At 34.0% G+C, this 23887-nt stretch overlaps 1 long non-coding RNA gene across 1 annotated transcript; it reads right to left on the reverse strand.

Annotated features, from left to right (window-relative positions):
• Positions 1-1293: 1293 nt before the first annotated feature.
• On the reverse strand, positions 1294-22627 carry LOC137402011 (uncharacterized). Its single transcript, XR_010979418.1, has 6 exons — positions 22512-22627; positions 19907-19963; positions 18117-18172; positions 11226-11339; positions 5568-5704; positions 1294-2085 (listed from the first exon to the last, which is right to left on the reverse strand). It is a non-coding gene; the product is annotated as an uncharacterized lncRNA (long non-coding RNA).
• Positions 22628-23887: the final 1260 nt, after the last annotated feature.

A 23887-nucleotide genomic window follows, 5' to 3' on the forward strand; every position in this document is an offset into this window, starting at 1 on the left:
CAGTTCAAGTTTGCTGATTTAGAACTGTCAAAAAAAGAATGCTTATAATTTTCAGTAACTTGCTAGAACAGAAAAATGGTCTTATACTAATATAAGAAATATATATATAATATATATATAAAATATATATATAATATAAATATATATATAATATATATTATATATAATATATATAATATATATTATATATATATAATATAAATATATATATATATATATAATATATATATTATATATATAATATATAATATAATATATATATTATATATATAATATATATAATATATATACATTATATATATAATATATATATGTATAATATATATATATATATATATATATATAGTCAAATTAGATTGAATAGGAGGCCACTTTGGAAAATATATCCACGATATAGGGCTTTCGGATAATAGGAGGCTTCTGATAGGAGGCTTCGCTAGAAACATGCTTAAACAACTCTACTCGTCATGCTGATCACATACGTATCTATTTTGTATTTTGCATAAATTTTGCCGGAGAGTTCAACATTTTGGAAAATTTTGCAGGTTAGGAGGCTCTGTAGTTTGAAATGGAGGACCTCCCATTAGCGTAAAATTTGAAAATTTTTATACAAAATCTTGAGTTGTCTTCTCTTTTGCAAGAGAAGTTATCTTCTCATTAATTTCAGGGCCTCCTATTATGTTTTTATATCTTGAATTAGATAGTCCTAGTTCCAAGCTCTAATTCTTTTCTTTTTATATAAATTTAGCTAATTATGATATTTAGTTTGGTTCTTTTTAGTTGTAATGAACCTTTATTGCATCATTTAATTTTCTATCAATTGGTTAAAAAGGCAAACTAATTTGGGTTTCAGGGATTTTGCCAACAGATCTTAAGAAAACCGATTTGCAGGCACATCTGTGTGTGCTTTGATCTAAAGTTTATCATACGTATTATTCATAAAATTGAAAACTTATGCTTTCCCTTAATAGCTTGTTAGTGGGCATGCATGGCAAAAACAAGCATTTTGTCCATTTTAAAAAAGTTGTAATAAGTTGCAATAAAAGCTAGGATGGTATTGACATCAAGCAATTAGTATTGAAACCATCCTGATTGTCAAATAGAAAACTTTTAAAATGTATATTAATTAAAACAGTGCATATATTCATGCTGCCAAATATGCCTGGTAGAGTCAGAGACACCCAATTTTTAAAACATAAATGTCAATCATGGGATATTTGCATACCTGTGGCCACATTTATTACTTATACAATTTGATTAAGTCAATTGCTTGCTACTGAGGCAAAACTGGGAAATATAGCATATGTGGGGCCCTTTGGATTATAAAAGGTTTCAGATAAGAGCTTTCGATAAAACCATGCAGTAACATTGAACACACTGTGCAGATTGCATGCATGTATATCTAACTCACATTTATCAACATTGGTCAGCATATTTCTTTAAAAAAAGCCCAAACTTACTCATAAGGAAAAAAATTGACTCTTTAAGCAACCCCGTCAAGGAGTTGAGTTTACAGAAAAGGAAAGCTCAATATAAGTACGTCAAACAAATTGCTTAAGTGAGTGCAACGGTGACAAATAAAATATTCTTAAAACACAATGAGTTTGTATAAATTTAAAAGTCTTTAGTGCAAATGGAGCAACCTATCAAAAGCAGGCCAAACAGCTGTTACATTACCAAAAGATTAAAAATCAAAGCATTCACAAGAATACCATAAAACATCAACAAAAGTGGACTATTTTATCTCTGTCAAATAAAGCTGTAGAGCTTCAAAACACTGAGCTCCATAATTGTCTTGCAAATTGTGTGACCATTTCCTGGCACCTCGAGTATAATGTGTGGAGTGGTGGTAGCTGTAACTAATGGCTCTGCACAATGTTTAAAATATGATTTTAGCTAGAGATCTTTGAAGCAATTCGCAAGAGAACTTTGCTGACTGTAGACACGCCCAGCTACAGAAATAACTTTAAGGTTGGATGTCATTTCAGTCACCGGATGCCTTTTTGGAAATTGAACATCAACTTGTTGTTTGAAGGTTAGGCAATCTAGACCACTTTGCCTCCACTGGTAAATATGCTGCTCTACCTGCAAAGAAACCAGTTATTAACCTGTTAGTATAGTTAAAAATTAGGAGAATGTTGAACACTACTCATTTTACAGACTTTCCCAAGATATCAAACCAGCTTTAAAACAATACTGACTAAAAAGTGTGCTCCATCATGTTGTTTTAGAACGCTTAGGAGATTGGCCAGAAACTTGAAGAGTAGGCTTTTGCAGCAAGCTATATCGGTGGCTGTACTAAATTTAGGTCGCACAGAAGATGCTTTCCTACTAAAACTCTGCATAATTATGTTTCCCCTAGAGATTGCAGTTCTCACTATGTTGATGTTTTGCCTAAAAAAATTAACCTAGTAAGCCTTAAAAAATTCTTGTTTCGATGTTGTTAACACAAGTTAACTCAAAAAAAGTAAAAAACAACAAACATTATCATTAATGCTTTCTTTTAAGCTAAAGCTTTTTTGTCAAACTATTAGGTAAGAATGGTATCTTTTAAATATAAAATGTAATGAATAGTTGGGTTAAGAAAAGCTTTGCTTTACAAACTAATAATTACAGCGTTACCATTCCTCTTATTTCTAAGCAAAATGCACCAAAATCTACAAAATTTTACACATTCAGCCTGTACTGTGATGAGAACCGTGTCTGTCCATATAAAGCCACCGTTGGATAATGGAAAAATATTGCATCATACAGGATTTGAACTTGCAACATTTACCTTGCTAGACTGACACTACAACAACTATGCTAATTGACCTTGTAATAATTTGCAATATTTGAATGCATAATTATTGCAACTGATAATCTTTTACAGCACTCTACACTGCCATGATGTTTTTTAGTACAAGCCAAGTTGATTCAAAATCTTGAGCTGAGTAAAATTCCTAACTGTCTACACGGTCAATTTTTTCCATGCACAAATTGACTATAAATTGTATAAAAGTCCCTTTTCATTCAGTTGGCCTTTAACAATGTAAGGTTGGTGTGTATGAATATGCCTTTCACTGCAATGCATACATGTACAAATTAAGCATAGGGTTACTGCCAGGTTACTCTGCAAAGCAGAGTTGTCCTCTCGCGCACTCCAAACAAATCCTAAATATTTAGGATTATACATTAATCATTAATTATATAGACATTATTGAAATTCTTTAAATAGTTTAAAAGTTTCTATTAAAACATATTTTTAGCTTTTGTTTACACTATTTAGTCTCTGCTTATATAATAAAGCTACTCTTTGCCATTAGCATGTCTGTGCCAATGCGCTCGTTTATAACAGTTCATCTTCGTAGACTATTTGAGATGACCAAAATAAATTCTAGCTCAGCTAAAAATTTAATTCTGATGCTGATATCAACTGATTTGGCAATTAAAAAAACATTCAGTTTTTAAGGTTGTAAACATGAATTTGGAGATCAAAAAGAAGGTGAGGTGAATAAAAGCCACAAGAGACAGACTGCTACTTGTTGCGGCTAGCTAACAAAGTAAAATCAGTGTCTGTATGACATCATTTATCCATCGTCGGGAAGAGCTTGGGAGCAAAATAGATTTTGATGAGACTAGATATCATGACATTCAGCTTGGTATACAGACGGTCCCCAACCTACGAACGAGTTACGTTCCGAACATTTGTTTGTACAGTGAATTTGTTCGTAAGTTGCTTCAGTGCTATATTTTGTATTATAATTTATGCTTAACATGTATTTATTTATTATTGATGCCTACATGTATATAAGTATATTGAAGGTTTATATAAGTATGTTTAAGGCTTGTATAAGTAACCTGTAAATTGGTTTGTACTGAAAAAACTTTTTAATAAAATGGAGAGAATACTGTGGTGGACGCCGGGCCATGACACTGCATTTCTTATTGATTGTATGTGTTGTCCTTTTTTATTATATCATTGTTTTAATCGTTATGCTAGAACTTATCGTTGTCCTTTTTTATGTGTTGTCCTTTTATTATATTGTTGTTTCACTCGTTATTCTATTGTTATATCTGATATCCCATCATAACACTATCATTTATCGTCACTTTTATTGTTGTCATACCAACTCGCTAGCGGTCCTATTTATTCACCTTGTTAGCCGGTGTTCTCACCGTTTGCCGTTAGGACGGAACGGTTGATATTACTGAATATAACGGAGCGCACTCATTTATTTGAGCAGAGCAGATAGATGTACGCTCCTCGAATAGTGAAATTTCCTTCGCTAATAAAAAGCTGAATGAAACTACACACACTCTTCTTTTTATTTATTAGTCTAGATCGTGCCAAGTAAAGGTTGGCAAACTCCTTTACAATACATACAGGAAAAATAAAAAAGTTATTTGCGCATTGGAGATGCGTTCACACACTTATGCACTGCAATGAACTGGGCAGAGGAAGGTGGATGCTGGGTGATGCTTCTACGTAGCGCCTCTTTCTGCCGCTAATACGTCGGTAATACCGTCGGTATTATCGATGAATATACGCGCAGACCTGTTCGTATGTACCGTCGTTCGTAACTCGAATGTTCGTAAGCAGGAGTCTGTCAGTATTAACACTCCAAAGCTTTCACTGATAGATCCCCTTCAAATATTTCTGATTTCTTGCGAGGCGAATCATTTTACATATTTTTGACAAAAATGACAATCTCTAATGACAAACTAGTTTAACAATGTATTGGTATCTATAATAGCGAACCCTATGCTTCTTATCATTGCTCAAGTTTGGCAAGAATGTAAGCGATATTTTTAAGGACAACTATGAAAATTTTGTTAATAAATTTGGGAATTTTCACCAACTTGACACTTTACCCTATATGGCATTACTTATGTTGGTCAAACAAAAGCTTTACATAAATTCTTTACATGGAGAGGAATTTGCGTTATAATAGGTATACATGTACATTATAGAAAAATTTGCTGTACAGCTATTCCAACCAGATAAAAATCTGACCTATGCCCATACTACAAAAAATTCATAATTTGAGTTAAAATACTTGGATTTAAGTTAGAATATGACCTAAAAGTCAATGAAAGGAACATTAATTTACTTTTCACATAGGAAACAAATACATTATGCTAATGAAACAATGCAAGTGTTTTGGCCTTAAAGTTTGGCTCATTTATGTATATACTTAAAAACATTACTTTTTATTTTGTGTGTTTTCACTGTCCACAAAAGACCCTGGTCCCCGTTAATCCTGAAAATTGAATGATGACTGCAGAAAACAGCTATGACAGGCCGAACTGGATTTGGAACAAAAGGTACATTTCTCACAAACAGAGATTGTAAATGGTACAAAAATGCAAGTTAAGCAATATGAGTGTCATTCAGAGTTTAAAAAAAGCTATAGCTTGTTGCAGACTATTAGATACATCGTCCAAATACATATTATTGAAATTTTCGGACTAGCACAAAAATTTTCATTTCAATATTTGTAAAATACATCTAAAAAAAATATTGTTTTTCACCAAAGTTCATTCTATGTCACTCAATATTTTGGTGTTTTGACACCATAATTTACCTTCACTAAGTTCCTTTGTCCGCTTTCCTCTGACCAGAACCTCCCCAAATATGTAAGCTTTTGTAACCTTGAATCGCCAATTCTTTAGATAACTTGTCTAGCACCAGAGTGGGTGCGGAACATGTTATAGCAACACCCTGCAATTAGTAATAACAAAATAGAAATATCACATTTTTTGAATAGATGATTTTCCGATTTAAATTAAACTCTGTTCATAGCTAATCAATTGCAAGCTCATTGATTGCTGCAAAAAAGGAAAAAACTGAGCAAGCAGAAGTGCATCTGATATTTTAGCTTATGACTCTCAATCCCAGCTCTGATATTTGTCATCATTGTGATTTGTAGGCAGTAGAAGAACGCGAGTTAAGCAATGTAAAAACTTATTCATATCCTATTAAAAAAATGGACTTCAAATGTTGAAGTGGTATTTCAAAAGCAATTACTCATTCGTAAAATTGATAGTCAGTAGTCTGACCCTGATCTGGACTTGGCTTTTAGATATTATTGCAAGGTAAAGTTTAGAGCTGGTCACCATAGGTTTTAACTGTGAGTTTCAGTTCCTATCCCAGACACTATGCTTACATATAGTCTGTACAAGTGCTATCGTCAATGGTCAGGCAACCAGAATGCAAGAACATGACAAATATAAACATGTAAGGGTGAATAGGAGCTGTATACACAATTAAAATAAAGCAGTTATTTCACAGGGCACAGTCCAATTTGTAAAACGGAATAACTAGTAAATGACATTCAACTAAATTGTTGTTGATGACAGCTCTGCACAAGCTTCAGCTAAACATTCACAGATAAAAATTACATAAAGAAATACACAAACTAAAAAGCAATAATACTTAGTCAATACTAAGAATGATTATGAAGTTTAAGAATATTAATCAAAATTACGTACAGTGGCACTCGCATACCGTTGTTGCTTGAAAGGTATGTTTCCAAAAGAAAGTCTTGTTATTTTTCGAAAAGATCACTAATGCTTAAAGGTTGACTTGCAACAAAATTCACACTACAGTTATTTGGTATCAAAAGATTCACTATGTCTTACTCTGTTGTGTTGCATGTGCAATATATGTAGAAATGTGATAACATGCTCTTAAAAGCTGAAAAGCGAACAGTTAATCGCCGCCATCACAAAATTGCCGAAGATTACAATCCCGTTCCAAAAATTGGTCAAATGGAACGTAGCTCAACAAGATGGCTTCTGTTTACACTTTCATGCAACCTCATTCATTTAAATTATTTCACAAATACACTTCACGCATTTAATAAAACAATGTCTATTGTCCTCAAGCATCTGTTTCCTCATCACTGTATTGATGTCACTTTGAGCACTGATATCTCAAAACCTACCGTAAAAATTTGTTTAATTTTTAACCTTAGCTCGAAGGAATGCATATCATCATCTGATAAGCATGAAAAGCCTGTTGGTCACTTGTGATAGTCAAAAAATGCTGCGGAAATTATGCTCGCTGTTTGGCAGGAAGCATGGGTCACATGATCAGATTGCGACTAGACGATTAGATCAACCCAAAACAAAATTGTAAACTAGCAAGCATCTATATTTAGTAAGAGCTATTTGGTGAAACCCAAAGTTTATGTCATAAACTAGTGCTACAAGAAGTTTTATATTGAGCCTTTTACGGAACTTACAATTCATGTGAGAAGATCACGGGTCAAAACAATAACCAAATCATTTTACTATGTCAGAGAAATAAATTGATTCCAATCTACGGCGGTTTCGGGATCGCGGAGATTAACTGTTTCTTTTTTAGCTTTTAAGAGCTTGTAATCACAGTTCTCCATATTTTGCACCTACAACACAGCAGAGTAAGCCATGGTGAATCTTTTGATACCAAATAACCGTAATGAAATTTTGTTGCAAGTCAACCTTCAACAAGCAAAATGATAACAAGCTCCAGTACCATGCATTGACAACTTGGGCAGCTAAGTCGTACATGCAAATCAGAAGAGTATTTTACGGTATTTTGGAAAAGCCAATAATTAACCAATATTTGAGTTTTCATCAAATTAAAGTACATTTAATGGGCCATTTTAGCAGCGCAAAGAAAGCACATTTCTGATGACCATTTGCACCAATTTAGGGCAGGTAGTAGGAGTGAAACAAATTGGTTCGACTTATTTTAGTCAAAAATGGATACAAGTATTAGCCAAATAAAAGTTTGTTACGGAAAGTTTTATCATAATAACATAATTTGAAATAAATTATATGATAAACCGCTTGCAGTTGCTTCATTTTTTCCTGCAAACGCATTAAAATCTGTAATAGAAAACAAGACACCTATACAAAATCAAAACTGGTTGTTAATTTCTGTTAGTGATGACATATTTTTTATTGTAGTTTTACAGTAGCACTATTAGGTTCCAAACAGTGCATTAACTATTAATATGTGTCATGATCACAGAATTCATGGTAAGTCGGGATTACAAGGTTTAGCAAACAAAATTTTGATTCTAGCCAAATTACAGCAGATTTTATGGTCAAAAAACTGAAGCACGTTTACCATTAGTGCAAAAACATAGTTCCAAGAAAACTGGTGTTAAAGTTTGAGAAACGAAAACAAATGTACAGTTTTGTTTACATTTCAAAACGACATAGCAACCAATATCAAGATATTGTGATATTTATCTAGATTTCTGCACTTGGATCCAAAACATTATGCTGAATTTAAAAATCTAAACATATTTTAGCTGGTTTTCAAAGAAATAGCTGTATATTTATAAGAAAGTGTATTACTTAATTTTGCAGATATTAAAAACAGCTTGATAGTATCGCTATATTGGGCACACCCAAATCATCAACCAAATCTTTAGAAAAATAACAACAGTAACATATTGCACACCATCGGTCATTATATACTTCGACCTTGCAAACTCGAATAATTATTCTCATAACTAAATCTGATTATAATTTCATAAAAATTGAATAATTATTCTTATTATTAAATATTGTAGTAATCTTGTAAGAATCGTTAGGAAAATATCACCGCAACTCCCTTTACTTTCACTGCTTTTGACATCAGTTAGAATACCAAAGTACTCATTACAAGTGTCCAAAATGTCAAAGTTACCTTTAAAATCGGCAAAAAAGAAACAATTATGTTTATCGGACACCATTTTTCAGTACTTCTTGTTTAGCATAGCAACGGTTTTAAGTTTTTTTTAGAGGGTAAAATACTTTTATTGGCTAAACTGATTTCAGATTCAGAAAGATCACTCTTTGATTGGTCCAGAACTACAGGTTACAAAATTTGTTACCAATATTATAAGTTCAGTTGGTGCAACTTCAAAGTCGAATAACTCAACTTCGTGATTTGTGACTTAATCATGGTTTCTGTGACCGCGACCCATATGATCTACCTGCTTATAACTTCAACTCCTTTACTACCAAATGGATCTCTCTACCGCGACATACGTGTTTCGTGAAACCTAATTTCTAAAAAGAGTGTATAAATGGTTATAACTTTACACTCCAATTGTTTATTAACAATATTTTTATAGCAAGTTTGTCAGCATAAGTTTTTATGTTAGTTCATGCCCCCAAAAATATTACAAACGAGTTGCCGAGTGAGAGGGACCACTTTTCGTCCATTTTGAAATTACTGTGAGGTAAGCACAAAACTCTAGTCGGATGATTTATGAATATTATTAGTTTACATGTTAATTAATCTGATGAACATAATTACTCTCATTAGTACTATTGCTCAATAAAGTTACTCAGTCTATAGATCTGAAGTTAGTAACCATTTATGGCTGTATTGCTTCTGAAATTACTGGTCATCAGTAAGAAGATTTCATAAAACAAGTTTTTGCAAAGCAAAACTATGCTCAGGTTGTAAACGCATTCTTATTTGCTCAAAATATGCAAATAATAGCTTTTTTTTAATCAGGTATAGATGTAATAAGGTAATTTACTAATTACTCAGTAATCGGAAACAATTTGTACAAAAGATTGCTAAAGCCGCATCATGCAGCACTTGGCCATACAGAAACACATTGCCAAACGAGCTGTACTATTGGTAGTTTAAGAGTTCACACTGAAACAGCTTCAAAATAAAATTAAGACATAAGAAATCAGTGCAATAACTGCTTCATATTACATTTACTTCATGCCTTGTTGTAATTGAGCATCATACTGCGTGCACAATTAGGAAAAAATGGCTGCAAGATCAAAATTTACCAAGTATTTAATTTGTTAATGAACCCTGATAAAAAACAATTTAGACAATTTATGCAGAATTTAAATGCAACTGCATTTCATCAGCATTTTTATAAGCAGGCTTAGTGTAAAAAACAGAGTAAGAGCCATACCACAAGTTCATGAAGTTTTGAACAAATTGTTACTTTACCCTTCAATATGTTGTAAAATGCTAAGACAAGGTTAAAAAATTATTGACGCTGTTGGAAGAGAGAACGCTTCAAATGCCTCTAGATTTCATAAAAAACAGCTAAAAAATGATGGCCAGGGTTCTTGAGGACACTTTTATTTGTATGAAAGATTGGTAGATAGAACATTATTACACAAACAGACAACTCCAAAATTAAAGCGCAAACATTGTGACTATAAAGGGTAAATAAAAATTGGTTCAAAGTAAAAGCTAAAAGGCTATTGTGCCTGGTAGTGGTAGCATCATTACCATATCATTTTTCTATTGAATAACGTAATACACTTTTTATTAGAAGAGAACAAACTTTGGTACATTAATTTGTCCTACATGTGATGGCTCTTATTAAAGACCTAATTTTTACCAATGAAGTGTGCCCTCAGATTAAGATGACCCTATTTATGAACCACACCGCCTATCAGAGTTTTTTAACATACAAATTAATCAGCAGAAGGTTTTACGCCTAATGTTACCGACAAAAAATCTAAAAAAGTGTGTTGCAGTATGAGCTTGGTCAGGTTCTCATCCTCTTTTGCTGATACAATAGGTAGCAATCAGTAGTCCATTTTCCAAAGGTTTATTTATTGCCCATTTCTAAAACCTTAGTAGCTGTAAAGGTCTAACACAGCTGTTTATTGCAATAATAAACTGTAAAAACAAAAATAATGATTCTCAAAAAACTTTGGTCCCTGTTGGCTGTTAACATGTTTTCTATTAGTTAGATGCAGGATGGCGATTGGTTTTTTTCTATTAGGTACACATATGACCGGCTAACTAATTGCCTACTCACTAATAAGAAATGTTTTGTACAAAGACTTTTTTAGCGCATTGCTCTTGGTTATAAGCATACATTGTGCTGAGCTGCACTGCGCAGCCTGTTGTACGCACTCAGTTAATGGACTAGACCAAAATCTGATTGTGTTTTAGAATTTTTCCATTTGGAAAACCCAGGCTACACTCATTAAGAAATACATTCAATCTTTAAAAAATGGTTAATATTTTAATACTTTGATATTGTATTTGTACAATTTAAATATCAATTGTACATGCCACTCCATACATGGTTATTTTGCTTCATAACTATTGTTTTACTATTTTTGCGGATTGTCAGTGCTATAGTATTTTAGTGTAGCCAACTACCCAATGTAATGACTGCAGTCTCCAGAGCTCACTTTAGTCATCAAAGCCAAATTTAATTATCAGAAGATTAGGGCTACAAAAAGTAGAGGACTCATCAACTTACCCTTCAGTTTTTCAAAAAACTTGTAGGCCAATATGATTAGTTCTGTGAGAATATGATTAAAGAACAATAGTTCTGCGTGGTGAGCTCATCTTCGTTCTCCAGATTAAACAACTTCTACAAAAGCACAAAGTTTTTAACATTGTATAAAAAAGTAAGTTGATGAGGACTTCATGCACAGAGTCTCTGGCCACCTTCAATTTGGTATTGAAAGAAATGTTGAAAGTGAGCTCCCATTAAACCTATATTTGAATGCACCTTGATTTGATTGGCACCGCTATTTGTGACCACATCAGGAGAGTGCTTTGAAAATCGAGCGCCATCTTTTTAATGAACGCCACCTCTATTTGAGGAGGTAAGTTACCTTCTCAGTATAGGTATAGGTTTAGGTATATTCACTTTTTTTGAAAATATAGCAAGGAGCTTTTAAGGTCCAAACAGGGCGATTTTATTGCAAGCGTCATGAGGAGGGCAAAGATATCGCTGGTGCGTGCGTAAACACACTTGAGCGATTTACTAGTAAATGATATAATGGGCACGCTCACAAACTGCCAATAAAAATCCGTATCATCAGTTTTTTCGGAGTTGTTAATAAATTTAGGCCAGTCAATATGTCGTCGTCGTCTATGCTACAACATGAACAACCTCCACATTTGTTATTAAACCTATCTTCCTTTCAAAGAGTGTACACTGCCTACACTATAAGAAGAAAAAAGAAAAACGATTCTTGTATTTTTACCTGTATTGTTTTTACAAATTTTTTATACATATTATATTTTGTAGTGGTTTTTCATATTTAATGTATTAAATATTTACCCTTCTCAAGATGGTCAACCGGCGCAACGATTGACTCCAGATGTTGGTGTTCAACTCAGATTTTTTTTAATTTTGTTTGTTATGATGGACAGAACTGGGAGTGCTATTATTAAATTCATGAACAATTGAGTGTTCGTTCTGAAGATGTTTCAATCGTAACAAAATAGAAAATTGGCGCTGCTGTACGTTGTTGAACATCGGTAAGAAATAATTACCCGCCGTAAAATTACATTCTGGTAAAAACTAACCAATCGAAATGCATCTCGTTAGCAATAAAGTTGTGTAGAGAAATTCTAGCTTTATCGCTCTGCATGAACACGCTGAGTGAATTCTAACGCAGATTAGCGCCTAATTTAGCACCAGATTAGCGCCAATATCGCCAGATTAGCGCCAATATCGCTGTAATTATCGCCTAATTTGTTTTCACCTGAAGATAATGCTTCAGCGATAACACTTGTTCTATTGAGTCAAATATGCTACAAAGCAAAAAATTCCTCTGCATTTATTGTCGGGGTTTTATAAAAAACACCATTATCAGCTTTTCAAATGTCTTAACCGCCAGTACATCAGCAGTCATAATTAAACATTGTCCCAAAAACAAGCTGCCTCAAACTGAGAAAATATCGTACTAATCAAACATTCCACGTTAAGTGGAAAGAAAATGGGATAAACTACAGCATTGAAATTAAAGCACTCTCACACTCATTTCATGAACAGTTCTGTCAAAATCTTCACTGATAACTCAGCTTGCACTTTTATCCCATAAGTGCCAGAGTCACAGCTAGGAGCAATAGGTCGGCTTTGCGCTAGAGGACAAGCAAGGCTAAAAGTGATAAAAAATAGATAACACACAATAAACTTTATTTGTCTACAAAAAATAGAGCATAAATGCTGAGACATTGTGACAAAACGTGGTAACCTGACCAAAATTTGGAACAGAGTTCAATTAGTGATGAGGGAGCAAAAGTATCCTACATGGGAGCTATTGCACCCTTTAAACATGATATTTGTACCTCACAAACTCACATGGTCTTTTAGAGTAAATTAGATGCTCCTATAACATATACCTACTATAGCATAAATTCTAAAAAAAGTCAGGCAATTTTGTAAAGTTTTTGCTTCGTACCGCGTAAAAAACGCCATATAACTTAAAGTTTATCATCGGGCGAGTTCTAAAGTTCGATTTGAGTGTTAGTCTGTCTTGCCACACCTGCGAGAAAAGAAAGCGACATACAGTGGTGTCAGAAAGTCTTTGTCCACCTCAAACCTCACTGCCCATTTTAGGTAAATTTGTTGTTGTAGTCATGTAGAGGGATTGAACCCTGACAAACCATGCATCATTTAAAAGTAAATTAACATTAGATCTTGTTGACACCATCAGTAATAAAATTAGGGTTAATCAGGGATCAATAATCAATTTTAGGCCAATCAATGTGAATCAGTGCTTATTAACTCATTTTCAAACGCAATATGACATTATTAATTTTCAAGTGGAATATTATCACAACAATACGGGTCCTTTTGGACAGCATGTGCAGCAAAGGTTTACAGTTTGGCTTGTTAAAAAAGGAACAGCTAAAGATCCCAGAATTCATACCAGCGTCAACATCAACCATGGATAAGAAATGTGTCAACGACCTCATCATTCACCTGCATACGATGGCCAATCTGAGCAGTAGAAAAATAGCGAAGAAGCTTAAGAGTATTTCAATCTAAAGAAAATTAAGTGGTAAAGAAATGAGCGCAGCATCAAACCACCAAAGATCTACCACGATCAAGGCGTTTGAAAAAACCAGCTGTCCAACATGATTGCTGGTTTCAGATTATGAACACTCAAGCGCTCGTGAGGCTTGTTCACAGCATGCCTAAGGCTGCAGAATGATTATAGTCTGCAAAGGCTACCAGATAAAATATTAAAATGCAAAACAACCCCAATGGCTTTTTTCTGGGCCCATAACAGTACAAGACTGTTATTTTCAATTTAGAAAATAATTAAAGAAGAGATAATAACAAAATTTGCGATGACATATTTTCTGGTATGTAGTGTGAATGAGTAGGCAACGGTTGATACAATAGAAGATATTTGGCAATTTTAAAATCTAGTTATTTCTATTCTTCAGCTCATTAGGATTGTTTTGATACAGGGTTTTATGTATGCGGTGCAAAATATTTCCAAATTATGATGAATTTATTGCAGTGCTACACTTACTTAAACAGGCGGACAAAGATTTTTTCCCAACACTGTACATAAAGCATTATACACATAATACATACAATTTCCATGACATTCTGACTCTTGTGATAATTTGTCTGAAGTGACGACGGAACAGAGAATAGGTACATATAGCAGTGCAATTGTTGATAAATACTTTTAAGGCTATTGGTCGGTGCATCTGAATGTCACGAGTTGGAGTTGCAATCTTGAGCTCTTAAGGACGAATAGATGACGAAAAGGTACTACCGCTTTTTTATAGTGAAACTATTTTTTCTTAGTCAATTGTTGTAAGTCGCTGTCGCGTCAAAACTATGCGCTCTTCATCAAATTATTGTCAAATTACCACAATCATGGTCTATTAAACCAATGAGGTTGATCATGAAAAGTTGTCGATGAAAACCAATAATAATGCAGTTAAGGCACTGCCAATACATTCAAAAGAATTTAAGTCAGATTCTCACATGAGCGAGTTTGGAAAGGTCCTGAAATGGTTTAGATAATTTACATGTACAAATGTATGTTAACATTCTTATAATGAAAAATCCTTATCATGTAAACGTTCCTGGAACCGATCATCCCCTTTTAGGAGCGCCTACTGTACAGTCATGTCTGATATGAGAGCAAAATGCATTCTTGGACAAAAGCTCGCAAGTTAATTTTCTTAAAGTCCTATCTCAAAAAATGTTTTTCATATAAATTAACTAAAGATAAATTATTGTGTTGCCATCCTCTAAAAAACTTTCAATAAGAGATATAACAATGAAAAAATACATGATTTTATCTATTCATGCTCTATACCCATGCCTCCAAGGTTACAGATACCTATGTAAAGGTTATGGTCTGCATTAAATTGTAGCAGTATTATGTATAACATAATTTTGAGTAGTGGCAGTATGCAGCAGTCCATACAGTAGCATACCGTATGAATTTCTGACCTTTCTGAGAGTCATAGCACTAATGACGGTGTGAGAGAGACTTGATGCAACACGCTTGGTACTCTACACTTTTGTGAAATCGCATAAACAAACTTAAAGTATAAATTTAATATAACTGAATTTAGCTTAATAAAACATACTTGAAAAAAATGCTCTGATCTTATATTAGAGCTAATTCTATTTTTTCTTCATTTTCATTTTTAAATCATCTCTTCTTGGATTCAAACTTTTCGATTTGCTTATACTCTCATTTTCAGCCAACCTTTTTAAAACAAAATTAAAGCAGACCTGACGGGAAAACCAAGTGATGTAGTTTCCGTAACTGGCCTCTCGCATCTTTGGGCATTTAGTGATACATCAAAAACCACAGTGCGAACTCGCATCTCTAATTTTCTAGAATTTCAAGGCGAAAGTGGGTAGCGAGATAGTGAATGGTACAGAATTTGTGTAAACATTAATTGCTTGAATTCTTAAATCTATTCATTGGCTATTGTTATATATATATATATATCAATACATTTATTTTGAAGGTTTGGGGTAGACTGACACAATCTTCTGAAGAATCAATTGATTTCCTATAGCCTGTTTGTGGATTGACTCCGGTTTGTGTATTGACTCGTGTTCGCTTCAAATTCTGTATCATTTACGATTTTGCTACCCATGAAAGTTTATTATAAGTTATGACTAATGTGTTGAAAGTATATGGGAGGTCATTAGGTACAAAGCCCATCGAGTCAAGTAGTCAATGATGACTTACCAGCTGTTTAAAATTAGGTTGGGTACATGTCTAATGACAGGGAAGAAGCGTTCAACTGACATTTATGATCTACTAATCGCCAAAATCTTCGCCAAAAGACAATGCAAGGAAGAGGACCTTGATGACCGCCCAGGCCTATATAGATGAAGGAACCGTGAGTCACCACCGGTTTATATGTCGATGAATTTGATATAGAAATACATAAAGTGCTGGTCAAATGAAAAACAATACACGAGATATGGATGAATAGCTATGCAAATGGCTTTGTACTAACCCTTGGTATGAAATATTACCCAAGCCTGTGTCATTAGGCAGCAACCACATTTGCTAGTTAAAGCTCTATAATTTTCAAATAAATTAGACAATGCTATGTAAATACATGTAAGATAATATCATAGTTGTTAAATATAAATACAAACTTGTAAAAACCCATGATACAAAACCGAGTTTTAACCCATTGATCCTTGCTCGATCTAATCAATGCGTGTCAGTAAACCTAGACAATATGTCCAGCAATCCGAAGTTATTAATTTTTTACCAAATATATCTAAACGTGTTAACAATGCAATCATATTTGGTGAAACAGCAGTACAAAAAGTCGGACAACCTACAGCAGATGTCATCAAACAGAAAAAAACAGTATGCCACCATTATTCGGGCTAAAACTATAAAAGTTCGCACGATTTTAAACACTGATTAAACATTTACAGATAATATTCATCCATAGCACACTCATCATCCTTTCATGACTCAAAATATACTGGAAATTTATATTTATTGTCATAAAATTCTACATTTGTATCACAGTCATTTATGACCTACCAACGAATGAGTCGTATTGATTGTTTCGCGATATCATTCTAATAAAATGTGTTATTATAATGAAGGAAGTAGATAAAGATAAGTGAAAAATGTTACAAATGGAAGAGAAATTTAGAATCTAACATCCTGCGAAAGAATTAATTTTATTAGTTTTTGCTTTTGCTTAAAAACATATTTTGTAAACAGAACCATGTGGAAGCCTGTATTCCGCCGTTAAGGTTTCTGCCACAGCCTACGCGATTCCGTAATACCAGCTGTGAGGGTTCAGAGGGCTAACATTGATGAGATACTGCGTTATTTACTCTTTTGGTTAGTATTGTTCCTTATACCTAAATTGTAAAAACAAATGAAAAATAATTTTCTTTTGTTTTGCAGGTACAACTACAAAAACATTGACAACAAGCGTGATAATCTCAAATCAGAAGATTGGAGACTAAAATTATAAAAACACTACACCATTCTATGTCATTTTAATTGAACAAGTTGAACTGACTGAAACATGCTACATCTCCGGTGTTTTTTTTTGTAAAACCTAACTTAAGACATGACACCAGCATAGTCAGCGTGATATTTAAGTGCAACTATAATTATTTCCCGAGTTGCATTAGTCCATAGCAAGCATAGTTGCTGAATATTGCACATCTTTCAAGTGGAGTAAACCCAGCACTTATACATTCTGCTCAAAGAGTTCTTGTGCCAAATCTCAAACTCAGCAGACAGAATTCTAGCCAACAAGATAAAAATACTCAAACTTTTAAATATCAAGATTTGAGAGAAGATAATTCTCGAATTTCCAGTGAGTATAATACTACTTTGTACTAACAAAAGTCAACCACAATACCATGAGAACAGTACTACACAGTGTGGGTAAGGTTAGTCGGCTAGGCTATTGAAAACTAGATGAAATCATAATTGTTATATACAGGGTTTAGCTTTATAAGAGGGTCAGTATGGTGTAATCTCAAGAGTTCAAAACTTTCAAGTTAGAAACAAGTTGGAAAACATTGAAATCAATGTTCAGAGGCTAAGCATGACACTAAACCACAAAAATGTTAATTTTAATGTCATGACTAGAGCTTAATCAATTGCTAATTATGATCTTTGTTATGTGGGCCTACAGAGAAAGGCTATTTTAAATAGTATTCCATAGGCTCTTATTATAATTATTTAAAACAACATGATTTTTAAATTTCTTGTTGGCATGAATAACAGTAAAAAAATAACAAGAAAAAAAGGCGTTCAGCTAATGACTAAGTCACAGTTGTTGTCAAAATTATAGACCATATAATTGAACCCTGAAAAACAAAATTGAAAAAAGAGGCAGATTGTTTTATCTTGTCAGTACATACCTGCAACGAAAGCAAGTCGGGCATCATAGCACCATTACGAAACACAATTGCAGAATCTACAGGAAAAAAAGACAATTGATGGTTAGCATGCATTCTTGTTGACCAAGACAAGTTCGACAGTAAATCACAAGTTAGACAAAGACTATGAGTAAACCATGTAACAAGTGCCAGCGAGGTGTTGACAGTGGCTGATGGGATTAGCCATTTCTCTGAACCAAACAATCACCAGCCACGCTATTACATAATGCCATACACTCAGCTAAACACAAATGGATGTTTAAATAATGCTAGCTACTAGAATATGACCTTCAGTTCTTGAACTGGGTAATGTCTGGCTCTGAAAGCTAAAGCTCGCAAGATACAAAAGGTGTCCCACAGCACATTGGAGAACTATCAAGCAAATTTAGTCATTGATTTTGCTAATGCTACACACAAATTTGTTGCTAACTAGCATATTAATGTGTATACAGAGAGCTTAATTATTTTGCATGTATCTGTATCATGGTTCAAAAGCTAAGCTTGCTGAAAAATTATTTAGTAATTCATATCTACCAAAGCATTACGAATTATAGCAACTCTCGACTACTGCTAATCGCTTGAAATTTCTACAGTTTCTTCGACTTTTATGACTACAGAGGTTTTCTTGGTTTGCGATTAGGTTATCTGGAGTGTTTTTGTCCCTGCATACACGTATCTTTCTTGATCACTCAAACCTTATCTCTATCTCTTCTTCGAGTATATAGAACAATTTAAGTATTATTCAATATATATACTTAAATTGTAATTTTACAGGTAAAAATAACTTTTTATCATTTCGCAGGTAGAACTACAAAAACATTGGCGACAAGCGTCAGAATCTCAAATCAGAAGAACGGAGACTAAAATTATAAAAACACTACTTGGCTTCATGTCATATTTAATTGAACTAGTAGAACTGACTGAAACATGCTATATCTATGGTGTTTTATGTGTACAACCTAATTTATTACAAGACACCAGCTTAGTCATCATGATATTGAAATGCAATTATAATTATTTCCATAGTTGCTGTAGTTCATAGCAAGCCTGGTTGTTGAATATCACACATCTTTTAGTCCCAGTAAACCCAGCATTAATCCATTCTGTTCAAATAATTCATGCGCCAAATCTCACACGCATCAGTCTAAATTCTAGCCAACAAGATAAAAATACTCAAACTTTTAAATATCAAGATTTGAGAGAAGATAATTCTCGAATTTCCAGTGAGTATAATACTACTTTGTACTAACAAAAGTCAACCACAATACCATGAGAACAGTACTACACAGTGTGGGTAAGGTTAGTCGGCTAGGCTATTGAAAACTAGATGAAATCATAATTGTTATATACAGGGTTTAGCTTTATAGGAGGGTCAATATGGTGTAATCTCAAGAGTTCAAAACTTTCAAGTTAGAAACAAGTTGGAAAACATTGAAATCAATGTTCAGAGGCTAAGCATGACACTAAACCACAAAAATGTTAATTTTAATGTCATGACTAGAGCTTAATCAATTGCTAATTACGATTTTTGTTATGTGGGTCTACAGAAAAAGCTATCTTAAATAGTACTCCACCCCTTCCTATTATAATTAGTTAAAACAATGATTTTTAAATTTCTTGTTGGCATGAATAACAGTAACAAAAAAACAAGAAAAGAGGGCGTTCAGCTAAAGACTAAGTCACAGTTGTTATCAAAATTATAGACCATATAATTAAACCCTGAAAATAAAATTGAAAAATGAGTCACACTGTTTTATCTTGTCAGTACATACCTGCAACCAAAAGCAAGTCAGGCTTCATAGCATCATTACGAAACACGATTGCAGAATCTACAGGAAAAAAAGACAATTGATGGTGAGCATGCATTCATGTTGACCAAGACCAGTTAAACAGTCCATCACAAGTTATGGTGCGTTTACACTGGCCAGGACCGACTCCGATTAAGTGCCAATACCCTGACTCAGACCGGTACCTCCGACATTTCACGTATGGGTGCCGACACCGACCACCCTTTACATTGCAATGATCGAACTATTTTTTTCGGTACTAATAGCCAATCACAGCGCTTCGCCGTTCTGACCTTCACCCGACCACGCAAAGACGAGTACACATAAAAATCAACGCGCTTGATGTGGAAAATTATATACTAGTATTACACTATTACTACTGCTCCTACTACTACCGCTAGAAGCAACTACTGATTGCCGAATGGAATCTTCCGATGACGATTAGATTTTGTTGATGGCAGGATCGGCTGCGGGAGCTCTGACAGTCTGTATTATATGTAATTATATGTTTGTATATATTTTAAGTCTATAAATATTTTATTATATGTGTCTTCCTTTTTATTATAGCCTTGTTACTCGTTAGGCTATCAATTGTCGTCGTTTATGTTGCCATATCAACGCACTAGCGGGCCTAATTATTGGCCATTTAAACATTGTTACCTGGTGTTCCTACTCAGTCCCGTTAGCCGTAACGGGCAATTTTATTGTATAGAAGGGAGCAACGCACACTTAGTAGACAGAGCAAATGGCCGTATGCTCCTCGGCTAGTAAATTTCCTTCGCTAATAAAACATTGAATAAAATCACACTCAATTTATTTCTGTATGAAATAATTTAGATCGTGCCAAGTAAGGGCTGGCAAATTCCTTTAAAGTAGTACATGTAGTAGAACTAGTACTAGTACTAGTACTAGTAGTAGTCATACAACTGGCTATTCACTTTTAATTACTTTAAATAAAAGCTCACTATCAGAAAGAGCACTAGGGAAAGTTTAATAACAGTGTCCTAGCCTCTCATTAAACCTAGCCCTTTTGTTTCAGAAACTTAGAACTGTCATTAAAGCTTAGGCTCATTTAATCAGAGGCTCTTAGCTTCTGATTGGCTGATGAGCTGCTAGGATTCACCAACACCGACTTTCAAATCAGTACCAACACCGATCTCTTTGCTCACACCGACCGATGCCGACACCTACTCATCAAATTGGTCTGTGCTCGACAAAATGGGTGACAAAATCGGCCAGTGTAAACAAACCAATAGACAAAGACGCACGAGTAATGCATGTAACAAGTGCCAGCGAGGTGTTGACAGTGGCCGATGGGATTAGCCTGAACTAAACAACCACCAGTCATGCTATTACATAATGCCATACCCTCAGCTATATACAAATGGATGTTTAAATAATTTTAAATAATGCTAGCTACTAGATTATGACCTTCAGTTCGTGAACTGAGTAATGTCTGGCTCTGAAAGCTAAAGCTCACAAGAGACAAAAAGTGTCCTGCAGCACACTGGAAAACTATAAAGCAAATTTTAGCCATTGATTTTGCTAATGCTACACACAAATTTGTTGCTAACTAGTATATTAATGTGTATACAAAGAGCTTAATTATTTTGCATGTATCTGTATCATGGTTGATTAGCCAATCAAAAAAATATTCAAAAGCTAAGCTTATGGCAAAATAGTCATTTTCCCTAAAGTAATATCTGCGACTGGGAATATTAATAATATCATTCGATAGTATAAACATCCATGGTAAAAGATTTTTCTCATGTCATGCGTATCTAATATCCTTCACGAAGCCTTGCTAGCAAAGTTGATGCTACATGTAGTTCTAGCATTATACAATGTTGCTCATTTTACATCCATTTTTCGTCCTAAATTTCTATACTGAAAAATGAACTACTGCTAACTTTTGCCTTGCAATGGAAGCTTTGATAAGCATATGGTACGGAAATAACTTTTGTATGAATATTACAATATAAATTATATACCATTTCACTATTCAATTCTTAAATATCCTTCTGTAAACCATATTATTGAAACAGTTGCTGTACATTTTTGAATCCCTTGACATCTTTAAAAAGTTGAAAAACTTATCATGCGCGACCTTGAAGCTTTAATGTAAAGCATGCATCTAGCAACCAGTTAGCAAGACAACATTTTTCTGTAATCCATATCTACGGAAACATTACCAAGGATAGCGACTCTCAATTCCTGCAAATCACTTGACATTTCTACAGTTATCTGCAGCTTTTAAAACTACATATGTTGTCTTGGCCTGCGCGGTCAGGTGGGTTTTTGTACCTGCATATTTTTTGCTCCCTATAACTTTATATCTAAGCATTCATAACAGCCTTTATCTTCTTTGATTTTCTGCTTTTCAGTTGTTATATGACTAACACATATATTAAGTCAGAGTGACTACGTTAAAAACATGAATATAAAATAAATGCTAGGCTACAATCATTCAGGCTTCTAATAAAAGTCCTAATTTTTTGTTACTTTGGATGAGTGACAACCATAAATTCTTTAGTTCAATGTAGTCTCCAAAGTACATGGTAAGCCAGAGCTAAAGCATAAGCACACATACCTGCTACCTTCACTATCTGTCCTATTTCTTAAATAGAGTTTTAGCCTATCCTTGTTCGTCTAAATCAGAAACTAAAAGCTAAAAGCCTGACTGAAACGAGATGGAATGAGTTAGATTTACTTAGGCCTGGTTCGAACCAATATGGCATCTAAGACACGTGACACAGAGTACCTGTTATGCAAGCGATCGCTTATGGACTACAAGCTCAGAGTGCGCGACTATTATGTCCTACAGAAAGAAATGTCGTCATTTGCGCAATTAAATTAATTTGATGCCCATACGCAGCTACACAATTTGTTTGCTTTCCAGCTGTTGGATACATAATGAGTCGAGATTACGCAGCTGTCCCCAGGTCTGAACCCGGGCTCACCTTAGCATGCGCAGACAAAGGAGTGCCACACTGATAATTTCAAGATAAGATAAACTTCACTACAGGATTTGTAAATTTTTGATGGTTTTAATTTATACGCTACCACGTGCACAATAATATATATATACAATATATCATTATATTTTTAAAACAATAACTGCAAGAGACTTGCCAAATCATGAGTTCAAAAGGCAATGATGAAAGCGGGGATGAATTTGAGCACAAATTTAAAAAACAATATTTGCATAGTGCATGAAATGCTTTAGAAAAAAATATATTTGAAGCATATAGGTGCCTTTTAATGCTTTTTAAATGCTTTCTGGAAGGCTCACCTATCTGGTATGTCTATGAAATTTATTTTAAGACTGCAGGGCTTTCTGCAATGCTTTAAAACAGTATACAGTTCACAAGCTATCGGCATGCTTAATCCATCATGGCTAACTGATCGTCAATGACAGTAGTTTAAAAACACTGCTACATTAAGCGGCAGTAAAAGCTTTTGTTAAATCTTTTCTTTTGCAGTTTAATATATATGATATCTGAGTAAATACAACACCTTTAAAATTTATTGAAAGCCTTTTACTAAAAGCATTGGAGTAAGTAAGAACGTCAAAGTTCAGAGTGTCAGTGAAATGGCATTGCCTTAATTAGTGTGTCTCTATCAAAGCCGGGCACTGCTACACTTTTGCTGTGTCATTTGCTGTTAATTTCTCTCATCCTTTGTCGAGCTGGAGACACTCCATAGGTATTACGTAATTACTCTCGCATTGAGGGTCTGCTGCGCCAAATTGGACATTCACTGATCCCCATAGCTCGTTGCTCTGGCAGTGATTATTTCTAATCACAATCATTCTAAACATAGATGTTTGGATTCATCAAATTGAAAAACATTTAAAATCCCTAATTGGAAATTATGCAACTCCTAATAAAACATACATGATAATAATTGAAAACTACCGTATGATGGAACAATCTTCTGCCAACACAATCTGTTTGAACTATTATA

This window comes from Watersipora subatra, chromosome 8 (genome assembly GCF_963576615.1).
Source record: "Watersipora subatra chromosome 8, tzWatSuba1.1, whole genome shotgun sequence".
Lineage (NCBI taxonomy): Eukaryota > Metazoa > Bryozoa > Gymnolaemata > Cheilostomatida > Watersiporidae > Watersipora > Watersipora subatra.